This window comes from Podarcis pityusensis (assembly GCF_964106645.2).
Source record: "Podarcis pityusensis genome assembly, chromosome: 11".
Lineage (NCBI taxonomy): Eukaryota > Metazoa > Chordata > Lepidosauria > Squamata > Lacertidae > Podarcis > Podarcis pityusensis.
The window spans coordinates 52,749,630-52,771,118 of record NC_138036.1 but is presented as its reverse complement, the minus strand read 5'-3'; the positions used below and the strand labels follow the sequence as shown (position 1 = coordinate 52,771,118).

The following is a 21,489-nucleotide window of genomic DNA, read 5'->3' as shown; positions in this document are numbered from 1 at the left end:
AAATCACATTCAACTTTCATGGTCTTTTCTTCTTCCTCCTCCTCCTCTCCTCTTCTTCCGTCTAAGTGACTTCTGCCATTGTCCTATCCTCCTTTCCATTAATTTTTAAATAAAATAATGACCAGGAACAGGAGCACAGCTCCAGTATTGGAGAGCTCTGGCAGAAGCAGTTGACACCATTGCAATGCACTACATGGTTCATGCTTTGCATGCATGTCCCATCACATCACATCTTTGCATGCATGTCCCATCACATCTGTAACTGGAACACATCCAAAGGGTTAGTCGTAATTGAGGCTCTTTTGCTAGGAAACAGGCTTCATTCTTCTGGTCATAGGAGTCAAAATTCCTCTCTTCAGTTGCATCCCTGGAGCATCTTTTCATCCCCGCCCCCATTATTATTATTATTATTATTATTATTATTATTATGAGGAATGTGCTCTTTTACAGTAGCACTCCTCCCCATTTCAAACTTAGAGCATCTCCTGACTGAATATGCTTAGAAGATGTGCATTTTATGTCAGTGAGGTGTGAGCCAGATCCACTGAACTCACAGAGGTCCACAGATTCTCAGACATAGGGTGAAAGAAGAGCCATGAGCTTAAATCAAAACACTCAAGTTACGGAATTCTTGGTGCCAGTACAGGACATGAATTTGTCTGAACACTTCTTCTCTGGGTATGAGCTCAGCAGCTTCCATTTCATATGTATTGTTTTAGTAGCACGTTAAAGAAAACCTCAAATGTTGTCTAACCTTCCTGGGAAACTAAAGGAGTGTGATGAAACTGAAGTTATCCTTTTGCTTTTCTGCACTCGGTGTTCTTCTGTTAAGCAAGATTGCAAAGTTTTCCGAGAGCAAGGCAATCCAATCCACTTCCTGTAGAATCGACTACAGTCATACCTCGGGTTACAGATGCTTCAGGTTGCGATTTTTCAGGTTACGGACACGCCAAAACCTAGAAGTACCAGAATGGGTTACTTCCAGGTTTCGGCAGTTGTGCATGCACAGAAGCAACCCACACATGTGCAGTGCGGCACTGCGGGTTGCGAACGTGCCTCCTGCACGGATCACATTTGCAACCCGAGCGTCCACTGTATTAATCTCCCACATTTAGTTTTACATATTCGCACAACCAACTTCAAGCATTCCGAATCAGGAATGTTTGTGGGGGGCTTCTGTAACATCTGGCTTCTTTACTTTAAGTGGAATACCTTGACATTGAAACTGATAAACTCTGTGAAACATCAGTCAGAGGGCAAGGATCTCTGGGATTACAGGGAACCAGACATGTGGAATTCCAACCTTTGACATTCTGTTTAGCAATGCTGAGGATGTTCTTACTTTGTTTCTGCCTGAAGATGGCCCCTGCTACTGAGATGTAAGCTACCAACCACTTTTCTGTCTCATGAACAATATGAGGCAAAATAAGCCTTCCTTGCCTCAATACTTATGGTCAGTTTAGATGACCCCCAATGCATTCCATCACATGTATTATAAAAAGAGTCCCACTGGATCAGACCAAAGGCTTATCTAATGCAGAACCCTTTTTCCTGCAGTGATCCACCAGATGTCTACAGGGAGCTCACAAAAGGCATGAGGCCAACATCACGCTGCCTCTGAATCATACAAATCATACAAATTAATTGCTACTATTGTACTGAAAGTTGCTGCTATATGCCGCTGGTGTAGGAATGCAATTTTTATTCTAATGTGATTTTGCTGCTGTTGTTTTTTCATAAGCAATTGTATATTCTGTATTTGTTGATTTTATGTTGTGGGTCATTTTAGGCTTTATTTTGATAAAGAAAAAAAGTGGGGTAGGGTTTTTTATATATATACAAAAAGCACCGCTGAATATTCAGATTGCTGTGAATATTTCAATCTGCACTCATTTCATGTCAAGCAGTTCTTGCCATTGTTGATGTTTCCTTTGCAGAATGATGCAGGCCATTTGTTGAGCGTCAGGATTTACTTGCAACAGGACATGGCATGCATAGTTGATGTAGCTTTGATTTCCTGTGTATTAAAATGTTTTGTTTTCTCAGCATGCCAAACACAATACGAGACTGGAACAACTCCAAGAAATGTTTCTTGTTCTTTGAAAGACGCTCGTACTTGAAATGGATCTTTCCCTTTTTTCTGGAAGACTTTATTAAGTGTCCTTGAAGGTTGTTACCTTATGTACATTGTATTCTGGATAGTTCAGCTGGAACAAGACATTGCTTTGGAAGATGCATTCCCGGAGAACTTTTAAGATGGCATGAATTTCATGTAACAAATGTGATAAATTTACTGTTGCGGCTGTGCGCTCTGTGTTTGGCAAGTGCTTAACTGCTTGAACTTAACCACTATATGGTTGCCGTGTGAGCCCTCTTTAGCTATTACAGCCATGAATGGGCAACCCAAAAGTTCTATGGGCGCATGCCTTTAGCCTTCCCTTAGCATCATGTAGCTCCATCCCAGTGCTCAACAGAGAACATTTTCTACTTAGTGGAGCCCACCCCATGCAATTCAGGACCATCATCTTCAATTGTTGTGCCTAGGCTTTGAATGTCGTACCAAGGAAGAATGGTTTGCTCCTTTGTTGGCCTACAACAGCATTAAGGCTTTCCAGTTTGGGAAGACATTGGCCATTACTGGCCATTTTGTTATTGCTTGCCTGTCATAATTATACATGTTGTTGTTGTTTTCTTTTTTTACTCCTATGGTTTTTAATTGTTTTATTGCTAGCTTATTTCTCTGCTTTTCCTTTTCTGCTTCTTCTTCTTCTTCTTCTTCTTCTTCTTCTTCTTCTTCTTCTTCTTCTTCTTCACTGCCTTGAATTATATTAGAAAGGTGGGGTTAAAATAAATGTTTAAAACAGGCAATGAAATAAACAGATGCAGAGGGTAGCCCTTCTCTGTGCAGGGTGCTTTGGCCCACAGGAGCTGTAGATTTTCCAAATTCGTTTATTTCTCACGGCACAATACCCTGTGGAGAGGAACCATACCTCAACGAGGGAGCATGTGCATCCAGAGAATCCCAGGTTTAACTCTTGTTATCTTTAGGTAAAAAAGTCAGGTAGCAGCTGATGAAAAAGGCTGCTGTGTCTGAGATCCTGGAGAGTTGTTGCCTGCCAGAAGAGAGAGCAACTGATGGAGAGAAAAGTGATGTTGCTGCACTTGAGTACTGCTTGCCAACTTGCCACAAACATCTGGTTGCCTACTGTGAAAACAGGAAGCTAGACTAGATGTGCCACTGGCTTGATCCAGCAGGTTCTTCTTCGGTTCTTCGGTCCCTCTGTTCTTGGTATTCTCTCAGAGCACATTAAATACTCCCTGAAACATATGGAATCACTTTTGTACCAATGTACTCCCAGCTGCATAGGGTTAAGAGGTTTACCAGAGTGGTCTTCTCAAAACAGAAAGATCTGGACGATCTGCCTCCGGAAATAGGACATGGGCTGTCGCTATTTTGTATGTAAGACTCAATCACATACTGGTTGTGCGCTTAAGGCAGACTTGGCTCTCATGTGCAACAAACCCACTTTGAAAAATAACACACTTTTCCAGTAAGGACAGTAATGGCAAAATGCACTGGAAAGCATGGGATAACAATGAGGACATCATGATTTATTCAATTATTTACCTTCTCTGCAACCCACTTTTTTCTACAATCAAGCCATATATGAATTTTATGGAATGAAATATGAACTCCCCACAAACAAATCAGACCAAATGCTCAAAAAACAGGACGTCATTCCCGTAGTTCCCAGCTGACTTGCTTTTGGCCCAGAGAGAGCACCCCGGCAAAACTGTGTATGGCGTCAGCAGCACAATCCATTGCTTTCAAGGGATTTAGCTCTGCGACTCATCTCTTACTGGATTGTGCCCCATTTTTATCTCAATGGGAGCAAAAGAGTTCATCGCTGGGATGTAAGCAAAGCGATACCATTTTCATAAACAAAGCTTAACATCTTCCACTGCCTCTGCTGATTCATCCGAGCCAGCGATTATTTCTGGAGAAACGCAGGGAAGCGGATATCTGAAAATGGTTAAAGATATAGATAGTCATGGCCTTATAAAGTAGTTGTTGCTAAGCGGGAAGCAGATGAAATTTGTGTGTGTTGGGGGCGGGGCATTTTTGGGTTAATGCCTCCTATTTGTTTGCCTCAACTGTAAGTTGAACTCTGTTATTAAACAGCTGTACATCTTGCAAATTCTGAGTTAGCTTGGCTTACAAGGGAAATGAAGTGCTGAAACTCTGTTTACTTTAGAGAAACATTAATTTATTATGAGCCTAAGTAAAGGAAAGGAGATGAAAAGGAAGCATAGTTATGGTTCCCATTTATAGTTAATAGCATTGTATCGCAATTTTTGATGTTTCAAGTCCTTGTCATCTTACATAGGTAAAGGTAAAGGACCCCCGGATGGTTAAGTCCAGTCAAAGGCAACAATGGGGTTGCTCATCCCACTTTCAGGCCGAGGGAGCTGGTGTTTGTCCGCAGACAGCTTTCTGGGTCATGTGGCCAGCATGACTAAACTATTTCTGGCACAATGGAACACCATGACAGAAACCAGAGCGCACAGAAATGCTGTTTACCTTCCCGCCATAGCGGTACCTATTTATCTACTTGCTCTGGCGTGCTTTTGAACTGCTAGGCTGGCAGGAGCTGGGACAGAGCAACGGGAGCTCACCCCGTCACAGGGTTTGAACCACCAACCTTCTGATCGGCAAGCCCAAGAGGCTCAGTGGTTTAGACCACAGCGCCACCTGCATCTTACATAGCCCAGACCCCACCAAACACATCATCTTCTTAAAGTCAATGGACTACTAATTATAAGGGATATCAGCTAACTAGCCTCTAACTTCTGTAAGTTCACCTTTAAAAGACTGTGGTATCATGGAGTTGTGAGGTTTTCTAAGTGCTCAGGGCGAATGTGGCAAAAGCAGAATACAATCAGTGCAGTTTCTTGATGGAAGTATAAGATGTGTCAAGAATATCGCTGGATTTTGGGGGTAAGACCTTGCACACATATTTGCCATGTGGAACAATTTAAAACAATTGCTAGGTAACTGCTTATTTGTGTGCATTAGTCTTAAACTTATTGAATTCCACGACAGACTTCTGCTCATTTCAAGGCTGACATGACAAAACAGAAGAAGTAAAAATAGCATGTGTGTCTAAACACAAGCTGACAAATCATTTGCCCAGAAGGGATCTGACCACGACAGGAAATGAGTACACAAAGTTTACTCTGCACCAGTTCTTGGGTAACGCTTTCTTCTATGGGAGTGCATTTTGAATGATTCCTGTGGGAATCCTATGTGGAAAATGTTATGTGTGAACTGAAAGTCAACAGGATTTTATGTCATACAAAAGAGTTTATGCCTCGCAGAATCAGTTATGTCTCATGAATGTGCTGGAAAAGTATTGTGTAGAGTTGTATAGAGTAAGGTTACCAGATTTTTTTTCAATGAACCCAGAGACACTTTAAATAAATAAATAAATAAATAAATCACATTGATGCTGCAGCGATGTCGGCGGCAGAGGGGCGGCCACCGCCTTGACCTCAACTACCATGTTTCCCCTTCCTCCCAGGCTTCTATCTCCTTTCTCCATGAGCCTAGGCAGCCCTGAATTGTTGGTTCTTCGGTGGTGGTGGTGAGGGGTGGGGAAGTGGTGCAGTGGGTCAGGCATGGAAGACGGAGAAGGAGGGCTGAGAGTGGTGGCGAGGCTCGGGCAGCGCAATGCCTCCCTTCCCATCGGAGCAGCCCCAATCCCATTCCTACTTTCATGCAAGCAGGAAGGGGCGGGGAATCCTCAGATGGGAAGGGAGGCTTCCCGTTGCCTAACTGAGAGATCCCTGCCCCCTCCTGACAAATTACAGGCAAGCTGGTCCGGGGTTTTGTGCTTGGCACCTTAAAATTTTGTTGTTGTGTGTTGTATTTTATGCCTATACTTCACAAGTGTGGGAAATTGCATTCTAATATAGCATGTGTAGCGCTAGTCAATCCATGAAGGGGTTAAGACCATAGAATTGTATTCCTAGACTCAGCTAGGTCACACCCCTCACCTGGAAGGAAGTTAAGTCTCCTCCTTTGTGTCCTCTCTTTCTTCATGTGAACTCACCAAGATAGGACATGCCCAAGTTTGATCACTACAAGCCAAGGCCACACTCTTAGAGCTATTTCGTTGTATTTTGTACCCCAAGGTTTCTGCCTGTGTTTACTTGCTCCTGCATGGATAAATGTATGAATCTGATTTTTTAAAACTTACTAAGGCATGCCATCTGTTCGGAGAGGTAGAAAAGAGGATGCTCTGTTAGCAGACTAAATGGGATATTAAAAGGTTTAACAGTATCAATCCCCACACTAGACTCAAAAACCAGGCAAGATATCCTTTTCCAGTCAGGTCAGGAGATTTAGGTCAGGTCAGGGGATGTCGGCAGACCTGGGTGAGTTTATACCCAGCATGAGAGAGTTGCATCCAAGCACCTACCTCAGTGGGAGGAAGTCAAGCAAAGTAGTATTGTAGCCATTAGCTTCAAATGCAAACTGAATCAAATTGCTCTCCCATAGCTCCCCAGGAGCTACACTGCCAGTGCATCCGGACAGTTTCCAGCATCATCCCACTCAAGCACATTGTTTATGTAAAAATAATCCCTCAGGGACCTCACTCTGCTGTTTGTGAAGTCATAGACACCATGGAAAAAGGAACAAAGTCTGCCTACACCCCATTGCGAGTTGGGTCAAGCTGATTGTCCACAAGATTATGAAAGAATAACCTGAGAAACTGTGAAAGAAGCATTGGCCGTAGTAGCAGGAAGAGAATATCTGTGGGCAGTGGCTAGCCAAAAGTAACTAGAAAGCCCCTGGATACAAAAAGGTGGGTGTGAGTTCTGCTTTTGTCTACCTTAAGAACTGAACTGTCAAATACCACTTTACTGCTGTCCAGTTGTATTTATTATTGGAACTCATTTTTAATGTATTTATTACTCCTCCTGTATATGGTCTTGTGATTGATTCAGTATGCTGGATGCAACTGCTATGTGAAACCATGACTGCACATTCCAACACTGGAGAGCTCAGTTGGTGCTGATAATGTCCTTTGGGGGGGGGTATTTTCTAATATGTATAACCCACCCTGAGCATTTATTTATTTTTTACAATGGAAAGGTGAGACAAAGGTGACAAATACTGTACTCTTAAATAAAATATATCAGGAATGGGGAACCTGTGGCCCTCCAAGCAGCCTCAGAAACCATGACCAATAGTCAGGGGTGGTGGAAATATTTGGAGAGCCTTTTAACATTAAGCATGCTTTGAAGAAGGGCAGGAAGTATGCACAATGATAGGCATCCTCTTTTTCAAGAAAAAGCAACCATGGCTGTGGTCCCAATTCAGATTTTAAAGATTAGGAGTGGGTGCATCAGGAAGAGGATTTCTTTGCTTTCTACAACAGCATCCAGCAGAATATCTACCTCCAGCTGTTTTTTGCCCTCGTAGGTGCTGTTAGCAGTAAACAGCATCTTTGGAAGGAAATAGCAGCTGGGGAGGGGCAATTTCTGCCTGGAAACTGGTGTAAGGAAAGGGTTAACTATCCACCCCCGTATTTACTGAGATCCTGGTTTGTGACATTTGGTTTAGTCCTTGGTTTCCTGAAAGAAGATGCGGTTATGTGCAGTATATAAACAAACTGATATTTAGAGGAAACTATTCCGTTTGTTTTAAAACACTTGGATTAATTTATGAATTATGACTTTGGGGCTTAGGGAATGCTTTTGAAGTCCAACAATAATCGGGGGGGGGGGGAGGTTCTGCAAGCTTCCTCTGGGTCATTGGGACTTTCCATAACTGAAGACGAAGGTTGGATTTTGCTTCATACAGAGGGGCTGAATGTTTTGGGGAGCCAGGATACTATCCATGAGTACTATTTGATCCTGAGCTGCAAGGTGGCTTCTCATACCCCGGAGCTTGATTGCAGTACAATCCCAACCACATCTGCTCAGAGGTTCTATTAAATTCAATGGGCCTTACTCCCAGGAAAGTGTATTTAGAATGGATTGCCACCTTGATCAAATATTCTGGAGCAATATGCTCCATATGTAAGAAGCCTTGGTTTAATGCAGGGATGAAGTGTGGAAATGTTAAGGATAGTAGGAAAGGATATATTGAATAAGTACAGTGGTACCTCAGGTTAAGAGCTTAATTCGTTCCAGAGGTCCGTTCTTAACCTGAAACTGTTCTTAACCTGAAGCACCACTTTAGCTAATGGGGCCTCCTGCTGCCGCTGTGCCGCCAGAGCATGATTTCTGTTCTCATCCTGAAGCAAAGTTCTTAACCTGAGGTACTATTTCTGGGTTAGCGGAGTCTGTAACCTGAAGCTTCTGTAACCTGAAGCGTCTGTAACCTGAGGTACCACTGTATTACCCTTCTTCCACTCACACTAGTAAGTGATGTAGCAGAGCAGATCCCCTCAATATAGCTGGAATCTAGTTTGCAGATTCGTTTGAATCTCTTAGTTAAGATTATTTCCTGGAGTCCCCTTTTATCCCTCCTAAGAGAATAAAGACACAAGAGTCTTTCTGAGTAAAGTAACAACAAGTTTACTCACATTTCAGTTCACAATATGATCCCAGAAAGGCAGACTTTACTACCTAGTTACACAAAGAAACAGTGTGAGTTCATCTCATAGGGAGACTGAACTCATGTGCTGCTGGCTGAGAGCCAGCAGACAGCAAAATTACATTAATATAACAAAATGGCTGCAGGGGAGCAGCATGGCAGCAAAAGAACAGCAAGTGAGTGAAAGACAAAACAGACTGAGAAAATGGCTGCATGACTCAGCTCTTTTATGGAGTCAGCCAAAGCCACGCCCATCTCCCAGGTCACATGCAAGGGGAGGATGCTCCAGTCAGCAGAACAGGAAGTTACACTGACTGAGTGTCCCCCTTGCCTATGCCCACTCTAGGAAAATAAGGAATGTTGCATTTGACTGCACCAATGGATTACATCCCACATGTGGAACCTGAGAGGTTAGTGGACTCCTGCTCCTATCAACCACAGCAACATGGCCAATGGCCAAGGATGAGGGGAGTTGTTCAGCAACCTCTGGTGAGCCCACAGTTCCCTATACCTGCTGTTGGGATTCTGATATGCAGAAGGACTTGATGATCTTTTGGTCCTTTGAGATCAGTGATAAAATTATCTTGACCCAGAAAGGTCTGAAAGCCCTGAGTCAATTTGGATCTGACCTGTACCTGGAGTGGAGACCACCTAGAAACCCCATGCTCCAAGTTTCTAAGAGCAAGGATGGGATTTTTTAAATACTAAATTACATAGTCCAGGCATTTCTGGACGTATCTTCAGTGTTTTCTCTGAAGAGATGTGAAAGGGCTTTCTGTTTATACAAATTTCCATCACATCTCATTTAACACCCAGTGTGAGCAGTTGGTTGATGCTCTCAATTTCCTTTATAGCAGCTTTATACTACTTTGAAATTTAAACAGTCAGGAGACTTCGGCAGCAGTTTCTGGAAGACATCAGCCTGATGAGTCAATGTTTGGCATTCTCCAAGCCTCGCCAGCATTTGTAGACCCTCAGAGAAAAGGGACGCGGAGGGCAGAACAGAGACAGAAGTCTCAAGGAAAAGAGACAGATTGCTGACCTTTACAAGGGCAAATAATGAGTAAAATATTGTGTGTTTTCTCCCAAAGCAAGTCAAAGTTGAGGGATTTTGCTCTTAGGAAAGAGGGTCACTGTGTCTTTGTAGTAAAGGGGTTCAGAAAGACAAGAAATTTAGGAGTAGAAGAAGGCAAAGCAAGATAGCTGTTGAGGGGTGAGTGAATAAGGTCAATCTGGACTTAGTCTACAATCATGTGAAGCCAACTTGCAACTGCTTTCTCCTGTTTTCTGGCAGCACTTCAGTGATCAAGTTTTTGTTCCTACTAAACCAGGTTTGGCAGGCTCCATTCCTGGATGTGCTTGAACGGGATGATTTCAAGCAAAGCAGTGGTTAGGAAAAAGAACCCTCTCAGCCTTCACATTCCTCTCCCTCCTCAGATCTCTCCCTCTCTCTCACTTCCCACCCATATGTCTGTTGTAATCTTGCAGCCTTGCTGGGGGCCAAGATGGAGATGGGGAAACAACAGGCATCTGGTCGTGACAAGTGGCCCCTTAGGTTAAACATCTTAGCTTATAGCAGTTCAGCCAAAGAACAAGCTGCTTTTTCAGAGAGCTTGGTTGCCAGCAAATGGAGAGAGGACAGGCCTCTGGGGTTTTCTTTCTTGCTGACGGCCAGGAAAGGAAAGGCGCATGGCCAGGTCTGCCTACCCCAGGTTTTGGGACTGCAGGGCAGTCTAGAGCAATTGCATTTTTACACACACTCACAGACAAAAAAGCTGAGACACCCCAAACGTTAAAAACATGTTTAAAGCACATGACTTTCCACCAAGCATCCTGAGTGCTGGGAAATGCATCTCTGTGAGTGGTAAACTACAGTTCCCATGATTCTTTGGGGGAAGGCAGGTGCTTCAAACATGCTATAGTATAAGCACCCTGAGAGAAAGTGGAGAGAGAACAACAAGACTATTCCATTGTCATCCTTGTAAATTATGTGCAGAGTTTGGTCCCATATTTATTCATTATTATTATTATTATTATTATTATTATTATTATTATTTATACCCCGCCCTTCTGACTGGGGCTGGGCCTCCCCAGCCACTCTGGGCAGCTCGCAACAGAACAATAAAAACACGATAAAACATCAAACATTAAAAACTTCCCTAAGCAGGGCTGCCTTCAGATGTCTTCCAAAAGTCAGATAGTTATTTATCTTCTTCACATCTGAAGGGAGGGAGTTCCACAGGGCAGGTGCCACCACTGAGAAGGCCCTCTGCTTGGTTCCCTGTAACCTCACAGTGAGGGAACCATCAGAAGGCCCTCGGCACTGGACTTCAGTGTCTGGGCTGAATGACGGGGGTGGAAACTCTCCTATTACATTTATATCCTGCCTCTCCTCCAAGGAGTTCAAATTATCTAGCTTCACCCAGTGTTATCCTGTGCCAGATTAAAAGGAGATAGAGCGGAAATTCAGTGGTGTGCTAAGGCGATTTATTCTTGCAGAGCCAGCATTTTGGCTTGCCAGATGGAATGATTCCTCCCTCTCCTCCCCCTGTGAGCCATTCCAGGGGTTCTCCCAACCTCCCCAGAGCCAATTTTGAGGGGCCTGGGGATGTGGTGGAAGAAGAGACCCATTGTGCAAGTGCAAGTCCTTGCTCAGGAATTCCACTGATGGGACTCATGAGTAAAATCCCACCCAATGACTGGACCAAGGGCACTTGGTCACCTTTATGTCAGAGAGTACTCACCCTAAGATACCTCAAAGCACATGCCTAGCAACAACTTGGAGACATGTAAGGTAAAAAAAGGTAAAGGATCCCTGGATGGTTAAGTCCAGTCAAAGGCGACTCTGGGGTTGCGGTGCTCATCTCGCTCTCAGGCCGAGGGAGTCAGTGTTTGTCCACAGACAGCTTTCCAGGTCATGCGGCCAACATGACTAAACTGCTTCTGGTGCAACGGGACACTGTGACAGAAACCAGAGCTCACAGAAACACTGTTCACCTTTCCACCACTGTGGTACCTATTTATCTATTTGCATGGGCGTGTTTTCGAACTGCTAGGTTGGCAGAAGCTGGGACAGAGCAAAGGGAACTCACACTGTCGCAGGGATTCAAACCTCCGACCTTCTGATCGGCAAGCCCAAGAGGCTCAGTGGTTTAGACCACAGCGCCACCCGCGTCCCAAATAAACAAGCACACAATCCCTGATAGGTGCAACTGCCACTGTGAGGCTCAAAGCAATGAAGATGATGCCTCCCCAGCTGTTGCCATTGGCTGTGGGTTTCTTGTGATGTCACAAAAGCACTTGGCAACTGAGTGGATATACAGGCAGGCCAAGGGGAAAGCCCTTTTCTATTTCCAGCAGGACACATCTGGCAATGGATGTGACACTCAGCACTGCCCAGGTTTCTTCCACTTGGAGGAGGCAAAGTGGTGAATGGAAGGAGTCAATCCTCTGGCAGTGGAATGCTAGGGAGCGATAATAAGGCAAGTTTGCTTGCTTGAAGGCTGCTGGTATCTGTGGTTGGAAGCTGGCAGACATCTCATGATGGACCTAACAGTAGCTTCTGGCACAATGGGACACCATGACAGAAACCAGAGTGCACGGAAAAGCCCTTTGCCTCCCCTCCACAGCGGTACCTATTTATCTACTTGCAGTGGCGTGCTTTAGAACTGCTAAGTTGGCAGGAGCTGGGACAGAGTGACAGGAGCTCAACCCCGTTGTGTGGATTCAAACCGCCAACCTAGAGGCAACTTTCTTATTTTGTCTTATATGGCACCTCTGCCTGAACACACTGCCTCTCCCCAATTACTTCCTCTATTTGAGAATGACATTTGGAGGGTGGAGGAAACAGTTTGCTTGGTGTGAAAAGCAGGAGAGTGCTGTGTTTGTGACCTGCTTGCGGGTTTTCCATGGGCATCTACTTGGCCACTGTGGGAACAGAATTCTGGGCTAGATGGTCCTTTGGTATGGTTCTACAGAGTTCTCCTTATGTTATCTGTCTAGAATATAAGGCAATATCTCATATCTTCGCCCATGCTCTTCAAAAGACTAGAAGTAAATTGCAGCCCTCCCAACCTACTAGGTTCTTCTGTCCCAGTCTCCAGTATTATCTTGCATTGCCAAGCAGGTTGTATGGCAGGTTTTGGAATCCCCCCTTGGCTAATTCCCTATGCTCCTCGCACATGGAAAAATAATAATCTTAAGTTTAACCTTTAATGAGAAGGATCTGGTGACATTATAAACCCAGAACAGAAAAAAACCAAGAATGGATTTCTTCATGTCACCACAACCTCAAAGATAACATCAAAGCTTGCTTGGATGAAATAAAAAACGAGCAAACTGCTACGGCAGAATATGTGCTGCTCCTAGAACAGATTGTCACAGAGGACCATGGGAACATCAAAATATCCTGTATCCACTGATGTCATATTAAAAAAAACTAGTATTCAGAAGATGCCTATGCAATGAATGGAGACGGACATCAAACCGCAAGTCTTTTGGCCCCCTTGAGCTGCCCTCTCATGCAGGGGCACACAAACGCAGCCACGTCCAATGGATAGCTCAGTTGGTTAGAGTGTGGTGCAGATAATCCCTAGGTTGCAGGTTTGATCCCTGTATGGGACAGCTGCATGTTCCTGCAGGTGGCTGGACCAAATGATCTTCAGGGTCCCTTCCAACTCTACAATTCTATGATTCTACGTACCTGACATCTTCCAGATGTTGGACTACAGTTTCCATCATTCTTTATCATTGGCCATGCTGGCTGGGGCAGATGGGAGTTGGTGTCCAACAACATCTGGTGATCACTGGTTGGGGAAAGCCAGCACATGGCAAGGGCATCATACCTGATGTTACAGGATATATTAAAAGTCAAGTACCTAATATGATGTACAGGCTTGAAATTACCTCCATGTGAGGTTTTTGGTAATCAGATACATGCCAATGCCTCTAATGAAGGCCACTGGTACAGGCCCCACAAGTTCCTGTGGAGCATGACAACACCTTTCATTTTTATGTATATAGGAAGGTATTAAAACTGAATCTGTGCCTGAAATTCCCTACCCTATTCACTCTCTCTCTCTCTCTCTCTCTCTCTGTGTGTGTGTGTGTGTAAAAGAGAGAGACTGAGGAAGTGTTGTGTTGTTGTTGTTTAGTCGTTTAGTCGTGTCCGACTCTTCGTGACTCCATGGACCAGAGCACGCCAGGCACTCCTGTCTTCCATTGCCTCCCACAGTTTGGTCAAACTCATGCTGGTAGCTTCGAGAACACTGTCCAACCATCTCGTCCTCTGTCGTCCCCTTCTCCTTGTGCCCTCCATCTTTCCCAACATCAGAGTCTTTTCCAGGGAGTCTTTTCTTCTCATGAGGTGGCCAAAGTATTGGAGCCTCAGCTTCAGGATCTGTCCTTCCAGTGAGCACTCAGGGCTGATTTCCTTAAGAATGCATAGGTTTGATCTTCTTGCAGTCCATGGGACTCTCAAGAGTCTCCTCCAGCACCATAATTCAAAAGCATCAATTCTTCAGCGATCAGCCTTCTTGATGGTCCAGCTCTCACTTCCATACATCACTACTGGGAAAACCATAGCTTTAACTATACGGACCTTTGTTGGCAAGGTGATGTCTCTGCTTTTTAAGATGCTGTCTAAGTTTGTCATTGCTTTTCTCCCAAGAAGCAGGGGTCTTTTAATTTCGTGACTGCTGTCACCATCTGCAGTGATCATGGAGCCCAAGAAAGTAAAATCTCTCACTGCCTCCATTTCTTCCCCTTCTATTTGCCAGGAGGTGATAGGACCAGTGGCTATGATCTTCAGGGTTTTTTGATGTTGAGCTTCAGACCATATTTTGCACTCTCCTCTTTCACCCTTATTAAAAGGTTCTTTAATTCCTCCTCACTTTTTGCCATCAAGGTTGTGTCACCTGCATATCTGAGATTGTTCCTATTTCTTCCGGCAATCTTAATTCCATCTTGGGATTCATCCAGCCCAGCCTTTCACGTGATGAATTCTGCATATAAATTAAATATGTAGGGAGACAATATACAGCCTTGCTGTACTCCTTTCCCAATTTTGAACCAATCAGTTGTTCCATATCCAGTTCTAACTGTAGCTTCTTGTCCCACATAGAGATTTCTCAGGAGACAGATGAGGTGATCAGGCACTCCCATTTCTTTAAGAACTTGCCATAGTTTGCTGTGGTTGACATAGTCAAAGGCTTTTGCATAGTCAATGAAGCAGAAGTAGATGTCTTTCTGGAACTCTCTAGCTTTCTCCATAATCCAGCTCATGTTTGCAATTTGGTCTCTGGTTCCTCTGCCCTGTGGGGATATTTCATTCATTCATTTTTTGTCCAATAGTGGCTCATTAATGTATCTTAGAATTAAAATATATGTATATGTGATATGATTATGGAGACTTTAATTTTTACATAATTTCACACTCTCAGAGGTTATTTGTGTTCGGATACCCGTTGCTGGATATTGCAAGTGAGGAGTTGGCTGGTCACTGTGAGAACACTGTGAGTTGATGGGCCCAGAGTACTGATCTTAAGTCCTGATGTTTATTTTTGGTGGCCCAAGTAATGCAAGTTGCTTATTTATCTACGTGCAGAAACAAAATTTTACTCCTTCCTCAGTCTAAATTGTGAATAACTTGCTATGCAATAAACCTAAGTAAAGAAGTATCAGAGTTGCAGGCAAGTAAATAGGCTCAACAGAAATATGGCACACTTTGCTTTGCAAACTGTATTTAGTCAGTATGGGCAATGTTTAAATAGTATTTTGCCTGACACAGAATGACTTGGAACTCATTCAAGTTGGCCTGTTAGTCATGCAGGTTAAGAGGACCTATGCAGAGTTCACATATAAAAATAAATACATATACTCAAGTATTCATATGATTACTTCAGTATGTACCCAGCTCACAAATCCTCAACCTCTGTTTTCTGCTCCAGCACTCAACCATCTTGGCAGCTTTGCGGTGTCATATTAAATGTGGCCCGAGGTGCAAGTAGCATGCCTGGTGAAACATAAACTCAGAGCCAATACATTTAACACACATCCTCATTCTTTCACTGCTAATTTGCTTGCGCAAATTGGCGTTTAGCAGGACAAAAATGGAGCAGCTTTCTACTCACGGCTTTGTGGCATTGCTTTGTTAACCTTTAGCAATAAGCCCCTGTCTTAAAGATAAGCCACAGTGAAATTCGATCTTCATTGAATAAATAAATAAATCGTTACCCTTCTGCTACGGAATTCCTTGCAAAAACTAGTTTTCCTATCATGTCCTTTGGTTTTCTGAATGTATGTCAAATGTAGCGTGGAAATGATTTTCTCTGGCATTCTCATTGTTCTGGTGAAAAACAGATGAAGTGTTTCAGAATGCCTTTTGCTGTGGGGCCCCAGCTATATAGTCTGACATGGTTTAGTGCTGAGCTTTATTCAATTTCATGTTATGCAGAAACTCAGATGCTAAGCAGATGTGCTCATAAAAGAGAGAAGGGGGGAGTTCAACGATTTCCTATGAGAGCGGCTCAGCTCGCACAGTAAATTTGGACGTTTCCAAGAGTTAATTGAAAGAATCTTGCCATGCTAGGCTTTACTTCTTTGTTTAGAATATGTTAGCAATGAATTTATGTGTGTCGTCAGCAAAGGGTCTGGTAGAGAAAAATATGAATGTGTCATCTGAGCATTTTGCTAGGGGAGACGCAAACACTGATCGCCTATGACAGCAAATCCGGGGCAGATTGTTTTGAATTATAACTGGATGTAAAATGTGCAATTTCTACACTTAAGAGAATCCGTGAGAACAAAGTCTGCTGGGCTGCTCTGTCCTTTAATGCCTCTGCAGTTCCCACCAGCTGCTTTAGGGGAGTGCTGAGAAATATGACCGCATCATCCTGCCTCCATCCCTCCTGCCTCCATCCTTTCCACCAGCCAGGAAGAAGAACACAAATACCTAATATGATGTTCTCTTCTCTTTAAACATAGGAATGCAGGGAGCTGCCTGATACTTGGGAAAGCCTGAAACATTGGAGAGTAGCTGCCAGTCAATCCATACTGATCTAAATGGACCAATCATCTTACTTGATATAAAGCTGATTCCTGCATGTAACCTGTTTTCACATGTGCCTCAATCTTGCTGTATTATTATTTTATTGTTAGTTATTGAATTTACATACCGCCCTATACCTGGAGGTCTCAGGGTGGTTCACAGAAAAGATCACAATACATAAAATCAAAATAAAAACAATAACCCAATAACACCGCCCCCAAAAAAGAACCACATTTTAAAAGGGTATAGGATGTCAATCAGGTCAACCAAAGGCCTGGTTAAAAAGGAATGTTTTTGCCTGGCACCTAAGGCACCAGGCGGACTTCCCTGGGGAGAACATTCCACAGAAGGGGAGCCACTGCAGAGTAGGCCCCGTTATCGTGTCGCCACCCTCCGGACCTTTTGAGGAGCCGGCACATGAAAAAGAGGTTCTTTAATTCCTCCTCACTTTTTGCCATCAAGGTTGTGTCACCTGCATATCTGAGATTGTTCCTATTTCTTCCGGCAATCTTAATTCCATCTTGGGATTCAAGATCTCAGGGTCTGGGTAGGTTAATATGGTAAGAGGCGGTCCTTGAAGTATTGCGGTCCTGTATCAGGATGAATTGGTGTAATTTGTCTGGCCCGTAGGGGAATTTATGATAAAATATATTAATGGCCAAACTAGACAATAAACCAGCTTTTCTCAACCGTGGGTCCCCAGATGATGTTGGTCTAGAACCCCCCCATCATCCCGAGTGAGTATTATTAATATTTTGTTGGTAGCCGCTTAGAGTGGCTGGGCAGGGTATAAATAAATTATTATTATTATTATTACAGTGGTACCTCAGGTTAAGAACTTAATTCGTTCCAGAGGTCCATTCTTAACCTGAAACTGTTCTTAACATGAAGCACCACTTTAGCTAATGGGGCTTCCCGCTGCCACCGTGCCGCCGGAGCACGATTTCTGTTCTCATCCTGAAGCAAAGTTCTTAACCCAAGGTACTATTTCTGGGTTAGCGGAGTCTGTAACCTGAAGCATATGTAACCTGAAGTGTATGTAACCTGAGGTACCACTATATGATTATTATTATTATTACAGTGAGGAATGATAGGAGTGGTAGTCCAACAACATTTGGGAACCCAAGGTTGAGAACATCTGTAATACACCAGTCGCACAATTAATGCATTTTCCAGAAGAAGAAGAAAAGAAGAAAAGGAGGGGGAGGAGGAGGAGTTTGGACTTGATATCCCACTTTATCACTACCCGAAAGAGTCTCAAAGCGGGTAACAATCTCCTTTCCCTTCCTCCCCCACAACAAACACTCTGTGAGGTGAGTGGGGCTGAGAGACTTCAAAGAAGTATGACTAGCCCAAGGTCACCCAGCAGCTTCGTGTGGAGGAGCGGAGACGCGAACCCGGTTCCCCAGATTACGCGTCTACCACTCTTAACCACTACACCATGCTGGCTCTCTGAAATCAATAGCGAGAGCATGGGGCCTGATCCAGATCAGTACCCTGGAGGAGGTTAGGGGGCTTTAACCCTTTGCTCCTTGCTGTGGCTCGAATCCAGGTCAGATGCCCCACGAGTGCTATTTCCATTGGAAGGAAGGTTTCCATTCATGCCAATAGAAAATTTCCTTACAATATAAAAAGCAGGTGCAGGGGACTCAATGTGGATTGGGACCATAGCAAGACAGCAGAGAGTTAAACTCCTATACCCACTGTCAGATCCTGACACACCTCTGACACACTTACACACGCATGCAAAAAAACCCAACATCCGCTCAATTGCTAATTGCATGAATTGCATAATGTCTGATTGGCTCTGTAGCATCAAATCAAGCCTATACAGATGGCTTGGGCTTCTTCCTTAATCATTTGATATGTTCAGCAAAAAATATTTTTGTGCATCCCCACATGGCAGTAGATAAAAAGCAACTGACAAAGTGCAGATGTACACATGTTGTTTTAATCCAGACCACTTGAACCGCTCGCAGACAGCACCTAACTATTTAGAAGTGTATGATTTGTAAGCAACTTTAAAGACAATGTACACCAGATTGCAATATATGCTTGGCCACTTTCCTGTCACTAAATTACACACTACTGAATTCATGCTCTGTACTTAAACTGAGAATTATAGTGCTGTCTTACTGACCGGTGCAGGCAGAGAAGGGAGCGAGACCAGATCTCTTCAATTGTTCCATTCATGTTTTTCGGCAACAAAGATCATGTCACCCTTAGCGATTCATTATTCAATTCTATTTTTAAACTGGCAGTTTCTTAGAGAGCAGAGCGGTACAGAACAGAACAGCCAGAGAAATATTAAACTGTCTCACTGTAAACCAGAAAACAGCAGGAACACCAGAATCAGCACCAGAATCATTCGGCATTTAGAAGGTTCTACTAAGGACGTGGGTGGCACTGTGGGTTAAAGCACTGAGCCTAGGGTTTGCTGATCAGAAAGTCGGTGGTTCGAATCCCCTCGACGGGGTGAGCTCCCGTTGCTCAGTCCCAGCTCCTGCCAACCTAGCAGTTCGGAAGCACACCCAAAGTGCAAGTAGATAAATAGGTACCGCTCCGGCGGGAAGGTAAACGGCATTTCTGTGCACTGCATTGGTTTGCCAGAAGCGGCTTAGTCCTGCTGGCCACATGACCTGGAAGCTGTACGCCGGCTCCCTCGGCCAATAAAGCGAGATGAGCACCGCAACCCCAGAGTCGTCCACAACTGGACCTAACAGTCAGGGGTCCCTTTACCTTTACCTTTACTCAGTGCTTGGGGTACCACAAGCCATACAGGATTGCAACTGAGTAAAGCCCCAATCCTATTCAGACTTACCTGGGCGTCAGCCAGACTGAATTCAGTAGGAGTTACTTCTGAATAGACAGGGTTAAGACTGCACTGTGATGTATTGACTATTTTCTCCATCTATATATATATATATATATATTTATAAGATATTTATTAGGATTTTCAGAATATTACAAGACAAAAAAAAGAAAAAAGAAAAAATACAAAGTAAAAATGGTTAAAAACAATTCCTTCCTTCCATTACTTATCCTTCATTTGCTTATTTTCAGGACCTCCTCACACCTCCCTTTTTTGTATTCCAGTTCAGTTATTAGTTCAACAAATCCCTCCCCTCTTTATATATCCTAATCATTAATCATAAAGTATTGTAATTTTAGATTTTTACCTATTAATAAACCATTTTTTCATATTCCCTTATAACATTTCAGCTAAAGACCACTTAGTTTCTATCCAACATCATTCTAACATTCATTAATTTTGCAATATTTCTGTAGATAATCTTTAAACTTTTTCCAATCTTCTTCCATCGACTCTTCTCCCTGGTCTCGGATTCTGCCGGTCATTTCCGCCAATTCCATATAGTCCATCACCTTCATCTGCCATTCTTCCAAGGTGGGTAGATCTTGTGTCTTCCAATACTTTGCAATGAGAATTCTTGCTGCTGTTGTGGCATACATAAAAAAAGTTCTGTCCTTCTTTGGCACCAATTGGCCGACTATGCCTAGGAGAAAGGCCTCTGGTTTCTTCAAGAAGGTATATTTAAATACCTTTTTCAATTCATTATATATCATCTCCCAGAAAGCCTTAATCCTTGGGCACGTCCACCAAAGGTGAAAGAATGTACCTTCGTTTTCTTTACATTTCCAACATTTATTATCGGACAAATGGTAGATTTTTGCAAGCTTGACTGGTGTCATGTACCACCTGTATATCATTTTCATAATATTCTCTCTTAGGGCATTACATGCCGTAAATTTCATACCTGTGGTCCACAACTGTTCCCAGTCAGCAAACATAATATTATGTCCAAGATCTTGTGCCCATTTAATCATAGCAGATTTCACCGTTTCATCTTGAGTATTCCATTTCAACAGCAAGTTATACATTTTTGACAAAATCTTAGTTTTGGGTTCTATTTCCAATTTTGATTTTTCCACCTGGAAGCCAATTTTCTTATCCAAATTATATGCCTCCATTATCTGATAATAATGAAGCCAGTCTCGCACTTTGTCTTTTAATTTCTCAAAACTCTGCAATTTCAATTTGTCTCCTTCTTGTTCCAAAATTTCCCAATATTTCGGCCATTTGGCCTCCATATTGAGCCTTTTCTGAGCCTTTGCTTCCATCGGTGACAACCACCTTGGGGTTTTATTTTCAAGTAAGTCCTTATATCTTATCCAGACATTTAACAATGCTTTCCTGACAATGTGGTTTTTAAATGCTTTATGTGCTTTAACCTTGTCATACCACAAATATGCATGCCACCCAAAAACATTATTAAAACCTTCTAAATCCAAAATGTCTGTGTTCTCAAGAAGCAGCCATTCTTTCAACCAGCAGAATGCTGCTGATTCATAATAAAGTTTAAGGTCTGGCAGGGCAAATCCACCTCTATCCTTTGCATCAGTTAATATTTTAAATTTTATTCTGGGCTTCTTGCCCTCCAGACAAATCTAGAAATGTCTCTCTGCCACTTCTTGAAACAGTCCATTTTGTCTAAGATTTGCAATGATTGAAACAGAAATAACATTCTTGGCAATACATTCATCTTTATAACAGCAATTCGACCTAACAAGGAAAGCTTCAAGTTTGACCATATCTCTAGATCCTTTTTCACTTCTGACCAACATTTCTCATAATTGTCTTTAAATAGGTTTAGATTCTTAGCGGTCATATTAACCCCCAAGTATTTTACTTTCTTAACCAGTGTTAAACCTGTCTCCTTCTGAAACCTCTCTTTCTCAATCGGTGTTAAATTTTTCTCAAGCACCTTAGTTTTTAACTTGTTCAACTTAAATCCTGCCACATGACCAAATTCCT

At 43.1% G+C, this 21,489-nt stretch overlaps 1 protein-coding gene and 1 long non-coding RNA gene across 2 annotated transcripts in view; one reads left to right on the top strand and one right to left on the bottom strand.

The window, feature by feature from the left end:
* Positions 1–21,489, bottom strand: part of LOC308458463 — a 229,277-nt gene that overhangs the window by 184,262 nt on the left and 23,526 nt on the right. The window lies entirely within an intron of this gene.
* Positions 6,832–21,489, top strand: part of S1PR3 (sphingosine-1-phosphate receptor 3) — an 81,050-nt gene continuing 66,392 nt past the window's right edge. The window contains exon 1 of the mRNA XM_080973020.1: positions 6,832–6,869. The gene's annotated coding sequence lies outside the window, so the exon portion shown is untranslated. The remainder of the gene's footprint in view (positions 6,870–21,489) is intronic.